The 11,452-nt window shown below is 38.6% G+C and overlaps 1 pseudogene; it reads left to right on the top strand.

The window, feature by feature from the left end:
• Nucleotides 1-638: 638 nt before the first annotated feature.
• LOC145659227 (putative methyltransferase DDB_G0268948) lies at nucleotides 639-10,483 on the top strand (annotated as a pseudogene).
• Nucleotides 10,484-11,452: the final 969 nt, after the last annotated feature.

The raw sequence follows: 11,452 nt of genomic DNA, 5'->3' as shown, positions 1-11,452 counted from the left end.
GGTTAACAAAATTTATGGTTTAACGTAGTGTATGTGAGCTTCATGTGAGTTTAAGGTAACTGGATTTATTTGCATAGAAGGGTTAGTACAAAAATGTGTTATACATTACAATTGGTTATGTATTGTGAAGAGGTAATACACTTTATAAATAACCGAAATGCGGCATACACAATATACACAGGAAACAGCCACAGGATCTCACAGCTGGTGGTAGGACACTGATTTAAAATCCTGATTAAATATAATCACCCCTATCTCTGTGAGAAACCAAGACATGCACAGCAGTGGGGGTAGATGAAAACAAGACTTCTTAGACCAGAGTTTGGCCTACATCTCTAACTTAGTTGTGCCTGACATCACTCCTGGAAGGCCACAAAAGTGCATTATTTAAGGTTTTTTCTCCTTCTTTACACCATATTTGACTCATCAGTTGAACAAAATATAAGTGTTTGCATTTTACATCATGGATGATGAAATGGACCTCGGGGTGTTTATCAAGCTGTGAATGGGTTTGACGTTTTGTTACTGATTGCTTCTTTTGCATATAAATCTGATTGGATTAATTTGTATTTCTTCTCCCTGTTCAGGCAGCCACTCTCCCTGAGCTGAAGTCTGTGGGGCTGTTTTGAGAGGTTTGGATGTTTGAGGCAAAAGAGCACACATCTGCATACTGGAAATATAGGATATCCCCCTCTGAAGAGCTTATCAACAATATTCTAACATTCTTCAAAATAAATATGCAAGGATGGTTGCCTATTTCAGCATTTGTTTAAATGAAAATGGGTGTGCAATTAAGCGTATCAGAGTTTTTTTCAGGTATATCTTTGCTTCAGAGGAAGTTTTGCTTCCCGGTTTTTGTAGAGTGATTTGCAGTTTGAGCTTGGATATGGGCTCGGGTCTGGTCAGGGGACTATCCCCTTGATCCCACACTTCACCCAGGTGGTGGGAACGGTCATCACTCCTGCCAAGCTGGAGGCGGCAGTCAAGCAGGACACTGCCTCAAACATCTACAGGCTGCTCAAGCTCCTGTTAGAAGGCTATTTTTTTATTCTGTGGATTTTGTGCAGTTCTGTTTGAAAAGCTGGGTACAGATTTAAAATAGCTCACCTTGAAACGAGTCACTCCAGAGTTGCAACAGTGGAGGGTGAAAGGGTCTGAGGCACCCAAAGTCTAAATGCTGCATCATTTGGGATGAATTCTGTTTCAGTAAGTTCAAACAATAATTCTCATAAAAATATAAGCTGAAGAAACCTGTGTAAATATGTGAACTTCAAGCATTATAACCTCGCAAATAAGACACCTACCATCTATATGTTTCTCTTTATATCTATATTTATCACAGCTATATATATCACAGCTGAATGGACTCTGTTTGCCAAAGAAATTAATAATACTGTCATGGTGCACTCAGCCCTAAGGGACACACCAACTGTCAGTCACACACACACACACACACACACACACACACACACATTTGCCTCTTTTGGTTCTCCTTGTTGTTTAAGCACACAAGAACACTCGTCCGGTGCTGTGCATTACTTCATGCTCTTGTGTTTCTGGCACTCTGCGTTTACTGCATGTGAACTGCTGTTTCCTACCTCTGCAGTGTCTGCATGCCTCCAGTTTTACTGCCAGCAATTTTTGCTTTGCTCTGTGGGTTCGTATCCTGCCAGCTCGTTGCTTTTCCTTTCTTTATGGAGAAACTCCGATCCCACACTCACGTCCCACTCCTCCCTGCCACTGTCACAGATACTTCTCTTATGTGCTTGTTAAAAGCCCATATTTACTTATTTATTGCTTATGCTGCTTTGACTCAGCTTTAGAGACTTAAAAAAAACAAAACATTGCGCATTTTTCATGGCGCGTGCACTATGCCTGTCAAGTTTGTTTTGCGTTTTCAGACAATGTCCTGCTGAAGAGTTGCCCTTTGAGGATGAGTCAGTAAATCTTGTGACCGCCATGTCTGCCTTCCTTCTGCTTGAACCACCTACACTTTCTGCAGGAGGCTGATGGGATCCTGAAGCCTGGGGGCTGTCTGGCCTTTCTCAGCTACTGCATGCACATGGAGCTTAGCTAAGGAGAGTGCCCCGGGCATCTGAATTGCATCTGCAAGGAGATTCGGGTCAATTTAAGCACTTTATATAACATCCAAGAACACTGCTTTTGATTTAATATCAGGCTAAAAGCATACCCAGAGTCTACTACCCAAATAACATTCCTGGTCTTTATACCACCCTTTGGCCTTACCTTCACCCTTACCTTAGTGACGGCACATTTACTTTGGATGAGCAGGTCTACAACACTCTCCAGTATCCAGTCAAGGAATAGTAAGGAACTTCTGCTCATACTTTCCCTAAATTACAGAAGGGAAATGCCCTTTACTTGAATCCTTCTTTACAAATATCTTTTACTAATTTTATAGTAGTACAGCAAATCCCTGTTGTAATGTACTGAATATAATCATTATCCTAACCTTGGTTTAGAGGATGTACTATAGGGATATTCCTGATGTATCCCTAATACCCCTAATTTTCTTGGCATCCAGAGGTTGTGCCTAATTGCGATTAATTCCATTATATGTAAATGTATAAGTTCTTATGAGAGGCAATTTATCCATGTATCTGACCTTGTGAATTTTCCAGAAATTTAGAGTACACCTACCCCAGTGTGAGAGAGGTCCAAGATGTAATTTATGGTGTGTATATATGTATGTGATCTGTTAACTACATTAAAAAAAAATATTTATAGTGTCCTTGATTTCTGAAAAGGTTCTGTCCCTCTTGAAATTAAGTGGTGAAATTATCCATTTTCCAACAAACTCAAGGACAGTAATTCCAATGAACTCTGCCATATTGGACTCTCTTGTCTACGCAGTCATGGTCACACCCTAGACTTGGTTATCTCAAAAGGTCTTAGCATGTCAACTACTGTTAAGGACATAGCTCTTTTAGACCACTATCTTTTTTTTTATTTTTAAGACCAGATGCACCCCCCCCCCCCCCCACCCCGCAAGAAAAGATTAATAGCTCTTACAGGCAGTCTCTTCATGAAAAAATGTCTGTCTGGGTCAGCTGGTTCTCTATTTCTCTTTTGGATAGTTCAAAAGTCTATGCTATGGATATGATTGCACCAGTTAAAGTTTAAACCATTTCATGTAAGCAGAAGGCAGTATGGAGACACACTCCAGCAGACTGACTCCAAATGAGAGAATGTAAAGCAGAATGCAGATGGAATAAAACCAGTCTTCAGATATACAATGAAAGCTACAAAGTTAATCAGAGTGCATAGACAATAATCCTTCTCCAACATCAACAATAACATCATTAACAATTGAATTTTGATTGTCACTATCAATAGACTAGGTTATCCCCCCCCCCCCAGACCTCTGAAAAGATATCAGCTGAAAGCCGTAATACGTTTGCTTCTTTTTTCAACACTAAGATCCATAATATCTGATAGGCTTAGTAATTCTATAGCTGTGTAACTATCTTCAGTACCACTACATAGAGATAATATGGCTGAAATTTCCCAGTTCAGTGGTGTTAATTATGAAACCTTAATTGAAACAGTAAGGCACTTCAGGTCATCTACCTGCAATGTTGAAATTCTGCCAAACGCTCATGTCAGGCTCCATTCCAAGTTAATTAAAACTGCAGTCCTTAAACCCCTCCTGGAAAAGAAGATCCTCGATTGAACTGCGTTAAATAATTACAGACCCATTTAAAGTCCACCTTTCTTTGGAAAAATCATTGACAACGGCATGGAAAGAACTACTCTTTTGTAATAGACAGGTATGCATCTGAGCAGATGCCTATGGCCTGTGGTGTCCCCAAAGGTTCTTGAGCCACTTTTACTCAGTTTAGACATGCTTCCCTTTTGGCCTAATCTTACAGGTCTATAGAATATCTTACCACACTGATGCAGATGACCCTCGGATTTGTTTGCCTTTCTCATCAAATGACTTCGATTCCATTGACTCACTAGGTCAGTGCCTTGAACATATTCTGTATTACTGGATGCACAAAAGCTTTCTGCAGCTGAATAAAAAATAAATCTGAGATTTTTTTATGAGGAAATAAAAATGAGACTTGCCACCCATCTTGACTCTAGAGCTATCACTGGTTTGCAGCGTAGGTGTGCTAATAGACTCTGATCTGTTTTAGCAGTCATGTCAAAGTATCAGCATTTTGTGATCTAAAAATATTAACAAAATTAGAGATATCTTCTCACAACAAGATGCTGAGACATCCATGCTTTTATTTCCAGCAGGATTGATTGTAATGGTGTATTTAGCAATCTTCCTAAAAGGGCTGTCAAATTCACTATGCAGCTGCCAGAGATCAAAAGAACAGAATACAACACTCCATTCTTAAGTTGGCTCACAGTATATTACAGAAATGATTTTAAGGTAGGGTTACTCGGGGCCAGCGTGTCTCTCTGACGCGCTTACAAACCTTTGGCTGGCTGATTAACTGCTTGTCTATTAACAAGCTGGTCTGTGTTGGACAGACTCCTAAGAGTAATAATCTACAATAAATATTTCATGTATTAGAAAGATCAGAGATCAGAGTATTTTGAAAGGAGAGGAACATATTCGATACTACTTTCTTTCCTGTTTTCGATTTCACTTGGCATGAGCATTGCTGTTTTGGCCTTCTAGCCTTTACTTCTCCCTAACTGTTTATCCAATTTTTAGTCATAGCTGCATACAATTTTAAAATCAATTACATCCGCAAACAGAGACAGCAAAAGCTTTCATTGGATTCTGGGGCACAGTTGGACATCACAGAAGATCGTGTCAGTATGTGTGAGGGAAAATGCTTAATGCTTGCTTAAAGGAGGACTAAGGAATATGTGACCTTTATGTGACCTTTGCCCTCATCTCGACCAGTCTGCAAGAAAGGCGAATAGAGAAGTGATGGAGTATGACAGTTATCGCTTAGCTGTTGCTGGGCAGGGGTGCAGCAGCAGGGAGCAACAACTTGTTTTTAGCAGGAAAGAATGTTCAAGGACACCTGGAGTCACGAGATTACCTCATGAGAGAACAACGGGGAATGGTGAGGGTATATGAACTCATGTGAGAGAGAAGTTTGAGGCTTCTCTCCCTCGATGCATAAGGGACAGAACCAATAAAGCTCGCTCATCTGCACATCTGGCTCGAGTCCTATTGATATTTCCTCCACAGTATGCAATAGTCAAACTTGCATTTAGAAGCTCCAGATGCCCTAGAAGGAGACAGTGTGTGCCCTCAACTCTGCCCTCACAACAGGGCTTATCGGTGGCATTTTTGTAACATAGCTGCCAAGCCAAAGCTATTGCTAAGGCTTACCATGTGAGTACCACTCATCTGCAACTCCAGTTCATGTGTCTACCAGATTCGCTCTGCTCAGTGATACACTCACTAAGAAACCTGTTGAAAGTGCGCAAGACATAATAGGAAATCTGAAGATATTGTAATCTGAGGTTATGAAGATGAGCTCATATGAGCTCATATGACACCCACTGCAGTAATTTGCTCTGGTTCCAGTCCTGTGCAACATGACACGGAAACTTACAGAAGGTTGCTAAACTGCTAGATGTCCAAGTGGTGCTCAGAAAACAGTATTGACCTTACCAGTAATTGGTCTATCTTGGAAGGCAAGCCTGGTCCTTTGAGTCAGAATGCTGTCCACCCTGGCTTTCCTGACTGTCTGCTAACTGCCTTCAGATACCATGTAGGTTCCACTCTTTGGAGCCTTTATCCATTCTCTGAATCATGCAAAATTTCAGAGAACCTTGCAAAGTCTGTAATAGCAATGAAATTGACATGGAGCTAGTTCAATTCAACATTCATCTAAATTTAGTTCTGTTTAATAGAATAGCCCTTGAATCGGAATATAAATGATATCATTACTGATCATGATGGTGATGCCCTGTCACAGAAATGTGGCTAAGAATGGAAGAATACTTGGCTTTAAACACGGCATGACCCACAGGGTACAATCACAGACAGCCCCCATTTAAATGCCTGAGAAGGTTGAACAACCATTTATAACAAATCAGAAAACGATTTACAAATTCTCTTCCTTTGAAATGCTTCATTTTAATAGAACTGATTTATCTACAAATAAATCTTCAGTCTTTCTCACAATTTATAGGTCTTACTCTGAGTTTTTATAGGAATTTGCTGACTACCTAGCAAATTTTCTCATCTCTATAGACAAAATACAAGATTTTTATATTCATTTTGATATAGCACAGAATCCACTGAGAAATCATATGTATCCAAAAATCCAAGTTTATGCGTTTGATTTAATTATAAATTTGTAAATATAGATAACATAACTATGCTCCCTCTGGCTACTATAGTCTCTGAACATTACCTCATATTATTTGAACTTCAAAAGTCATAATGCATGTTCTCACTGCAGTATCAAGCATATCACATTCTCCACAGCTAGTAATTTTATTGAAAACCTTAGAGATTTAAAAACACAATAAGTCATTTTTTATGAATAAACAAATTACCTACTTGACTCCTTGGTCCCATTTCTAACATATTACTTAAAGAAATGTTACCAGAAATAATCAAGCCTCTTGTAACAATAGTAAGTTTACTTTACTTCTGTCAGTCTTGCTTACATTCTAAAAACTCTTAAGATAGCAGTAAACAAGCCTCTTATCAATCTTGTTATCAATCACTCTTATCAATCACTCCTGTGAGCTTTCAAATTATAGACCTCATTCCATTTGTATTTGAAAAAGCTGTTCTGAAAAAGTTAAGCTTGCATAAGAATCATATTCATGAAATATTTCAAACAGTACCTATCACAGTACAAAGAAAGATTTAGCTTTACATATATTTGCTGCTTCTGCATGGTCTGAGTGCAACATTTGACACAATAGATCACTACTAAACAGGTTAAAAAACCACATAGAGGACAGAAAAACTTATTTCATGGCTTAGACTCTGTCTAACTGACTGCTATCAGTTTGTAAATGTAGAAGGTGAAGCACCCATCCTGACAAGAGTAAACTACGGTTTGGACCTCTCTACTCTTTACACTATGTATTGTAGTGCTATTTGTCAACATGCTGTTTGTTTCCACTGTCTTACTGATGGGACACCATTGTATATGTCAACTAATCCAAATGATGAACTTAATTTTAATAGGGTTGAGGACTGTGTAAGAGATTTAAGCGTGGATGTAACAGAATTTCCTCATACTAAACCCCGAGATCCTTTTTCTTCGTCCTATAGCAACTGAAAACATATCATCTTAATCAATGCTAAATTTAGGTAGCTTTTCTGTTGCCTCTCTGGAACAACTGTGAAAACGCTTGACAGCACAGAGGACCCCGACCTGTCCCTTGATGTGCAAATATTACTAAGATTGCCTTTCTTCATCTTTGAAATATTGGCAAGACTAACAGGTGCCGTGCCATATATGGTGTTGAATGATTAGCTCTCAGGCTTTTATTCTCTAGCGCTCCTGCAGTGTCCTGTATACTGAACATTCTAGTAAGAGTCTAAACCAGCTTCAGTTTTCAGATTGCAGCAGCTAGATTCCTTACCAGAACCAGAGAGTTCAACCATACTAGCCTGGTATTATCAGCACTGCACTGGCTGCATGTCAGATTTCGCATTGTATACAACATTTTGTTTCTGCCCTAAGGTTCCACACGGCCCGCTTATTCATAACCAAGTGAGCTTATTTCTTATTATGAACCACCGTGCCTACTTAAATAACAAGGTACTGGTTATCTATTAGTTGCTAAAATTATGAAATGTACAACTAAGGGAAGAACATTTTCATACAAATTTTAAGTCTAGGCTGGAAACTTATTTGTTTGTCAAGCATTTGGAAATTAGCTTCCATGTTACATACACAGGATAAATAGAGCAGATCTTGGGGTCCATGGACGTAGAACTGAGACACCCATGTTATCCAGGCTGCCGTCACACATTCTGACTGTTGACAGTGCAGCCTTCATATCTGTGCTGCCTTCTGTCTTACCCTACAAAGCTAAGATTGTAAGAACAGAATTAACCGTCTCAGTGTGTCTTTCTCTGCTGAAATCTACAACTGCTCCTCTTCTGAAGCCGATGCAACCTCAGCCTGGAAGGAGAGTTCCTGCTCATCTGCCCTTTGTTCCATCTTAACAAGGAAATCTTGGGTTAGTGCAGATATTCCATTCTAATTGTGCCGTGTCATTTTGACTAATGAACGTTTGAAAGTTACTGGACAATGGGAATGAGTAATGGCTATAAAGACTTCCCTCTGATCTGACATCCTATTGGATTTAACCTATGTGTATTGGTTCTGATCTAGGTTATAGATATACTTATAGATGTTCAGTGGCATAGCCCCATAAAATAGTGATCATTCTCTAAATTATGTATTATTTTCACAGTTTGTCAGAATCAATATTAACGGAAAGATGCTCAGCTCTAACAAACCAACATGCTAGCTATTTTAGGCTCCATTCTTATATCAGTTATTCAATACAGATAGGGAGACCCCTTTATTTGACTGAACAACAGTATCCATTTTATCATGAGGATACAGTATACCTTTCACAAGTCCCAGGAATCTATTCCTAGTTTATAGAGACACTAAAAATGACTTTCTATGACTTATCAGAACAGCAGCTCATGGTGTGTGGTGAACCCGTGACTTGGCGTGCCCTAATTGTCCTTGGCTATGTTTCCAGATGGGAGTCACAGAGGAACTGTAACTGCCCCATTTTTCATGCAGACAGGCATTGATTTCTTACCTCAGGTTTTCTGGATGTGGGTGAGAATTGATTGGAGCAGTGTGAACTAGAACTTCCTCTCGCTCTGGATTCTCATTAAGAGATCTGGAAAATGTGTTCTTCTCACTTAGAACATTAGCCCTTTCTCATTAAAAAGCAAAAGTTGAGAGATATTGAGCTCTGTAACAAGCACAATAGGGAAAAGTTAAATTCTGATTGTTTTCTTTGGAAGAGAGAATATTTTAAATGTTAGTTTACAGGACTTCAAATGTTTTCAATGAAGAATCCTGATGATTAATTCATCTTACTAGTTGGCTGAATTGATCCAAGACAAGGTTGTGTCCAAATGTATCCAAAAAGACCAAACTTTTTGGGTGAATAGGTCAGAAAAAAAAAAAAAATTCTCTCCTTCCTTTTTTCATTTTTCCCATTCACAAGATTTCTTGTCTGATAATGTCAGCAATTTGTTTTTAAAACCATTTGAAAATATTTAGGTATCTGTATTTAATACCACCCCTCTGAAATGGTTTTTAGAATTTTCTGAAGAAACATTTGCAGCATTTCATAATGGGATACATGATGCAACTTTAGCTACATGACTGCATATTTTTTTTGAGAGCGCATGTATTGTAAATTGCAGCTGTAGTATGAGTTACCTCAGGAAACCATCTGGACTTCAATGATTATTATTTTATTTTTTTTTAAATTTATTCAGAATTAAATGCATTTTTTTACAACATTTTTCACAACCAGAAAGACTGCTATGGCAATATTGTCCACTAGAGTGCAGTGCTCAAATATTTTTATTTGTTCATTCATTTATTTATTTTGCACATTGGTGAACATTACTGTTTGCATCCCTCTTTGCAACGCGGTCACTCTTGATGAATAAACTCAAAGAGGCTGCACAGCCTCTGAACATCAACTGTGATATTAGAATAGAAATTGCTTCTCGTTTTTTCCAATTCCTGTGCTAGTGCCCTTCTGAAACCTCCAGAGTGCTGCTGCTAAGTTTACACCTGCTGCTGTGCCCCATACAAAAAAGTGGATGTGAAATAAGTTCACACCACAGGACCAAATGTTGAAGATGTTGATTTCACCTCATTCATTCATGTGAAAGATGATAGCTTACAATATTTGCAATATAGCAATATAGTGCTTTATCTTGTTTGTATTGCTTTATAGTGTGTATAATGTGTGGCAGTGTGTTACATTATTTTTGTAAAATAGGTCAGTTATTGCATAGTGATATGTACAATATGTTAGTCAAGAGGCAAGTGGGATAAAAGATACCTATCTTCTCTGTGTGTGTGTGTGTGTGTGTGTGTGTGTGTGTGTGTGTGTGTGTCCAAAATTAGGCATATTAATCTAAACAGTAACATAGTAAGTAGTATAAGTCTGTTAGGGTCCTTATTTTCACAAAACAGCAGAGAAACAACATTAGCAGCATTGAAATGAAACAAACATAAACATACTGTATAACTGCTGATAAGTAGTAACCAAACTGTAAGCTGCCACAACAGGGCCTCCATTTTAGAACCATGGTCTGAAGCTAATGTGACTACTGTGTGATTCTGTGTTTCTTCTTTATTGTTCTATCCTGCCATTTGCAGCGATGCACTGCTGGGTATCATTGAAATGGTACATTACCCAGAGTAAGACCTTTATAATAGGGTTAGAAAGCATGAGGCGCATTGTGACATTCTTGTGCCCCTAGGCTGTTTCACCTGGGAAGGGCCTGGTGTAGAGGTTATGCAGTCTACACAGACAACAATGCAGTCATCGTGAAGCAACCATTTTAACCACTTCTGAATGTTTTAGTCCTGCCGAGACCAGTGGCACGTCACTGTAGGAAGAGGTCTCTGCTGTGTCATTCCATGATATTAAACATTAAAGCTATCTCAAAACACAGACCAACCCTGGCTTAACACAAGCGCTCTCTTCTTTTCAGATGTTTCCCCATGATAAATCTTCAATGTGATCCAATGTTTTTCCCTCACAGAGGAACAACGAAATGAAACATTGGAGGAGATTATTTGTCACATATGTCTTGAAAGGGTAATGAAACTTCTGCGTTAATGAAAAATTGATATGGGATTTCTGCACCCTAAAAAAAAAAACACTTGAGGAAATGAGTATGTCTGAGTTTGCCTCCTGTCCGTTCTGCCTTAAAGTGGTTCAATATTTCACGTAATATAGCCAAGCAGATCTCGGGGCTCATATGGTGACATTTCGAGGTCATTAAGAGCATCTTAAAATAATTTCTGAAAGACACAAGTGGCCAGTAGAGCTGTATAAATAGTGGAAATATGCTCCCTAATTCTCGTGCGTGTCAATTCTTACAGCAGTATTTTGAACTTTCTGGAGTTCTTTGGTAGGCTAAAAAGAACGTCATAATAAAAGTCCAGACACGTTGACATGAAAGCACATATAGGTTGTCCATTTTCAGCTGTTGTTTAGAGCAACTTAGATCATAGATCTCAGATATATTTCTTAGTTGACAAAACACATTTTTGTAAAATTATATGGTTGATAAGGCCATTTAGAACAGAGCTGGAGAGATCGAACCACTTTTGTAGTTGGTGAAGTAGTATGTTATGGTCAATGGTATCAAAAGTTGTGCTAAGATCTAAAAGAACCATTGTAGATAGCTTACATGCATTTTGATTCATTCTAAGATCATTAATAACTTTTACAAATGCTTTTTCTGTGCTAT

The sequence above is a fragment of the Electrophorus electricus genome, chromosome 9 (assembly GCF_041902795.1).
Source record: "Electrophorus electricus isolate QZ-2024a chromosome 9, ASM4190279v1, whole genome shotgun sequence".
Classification (NCBI taxonomy): Eukaryota; Metazoa; Chordata; class Actinopteri; order Gymnotiformes; family Gymnotidae; genus Electrophorus; species Electrophorus electricus.
This window is presented reverse-complemented; position numbering and strand designations above follow the sequence as displayed.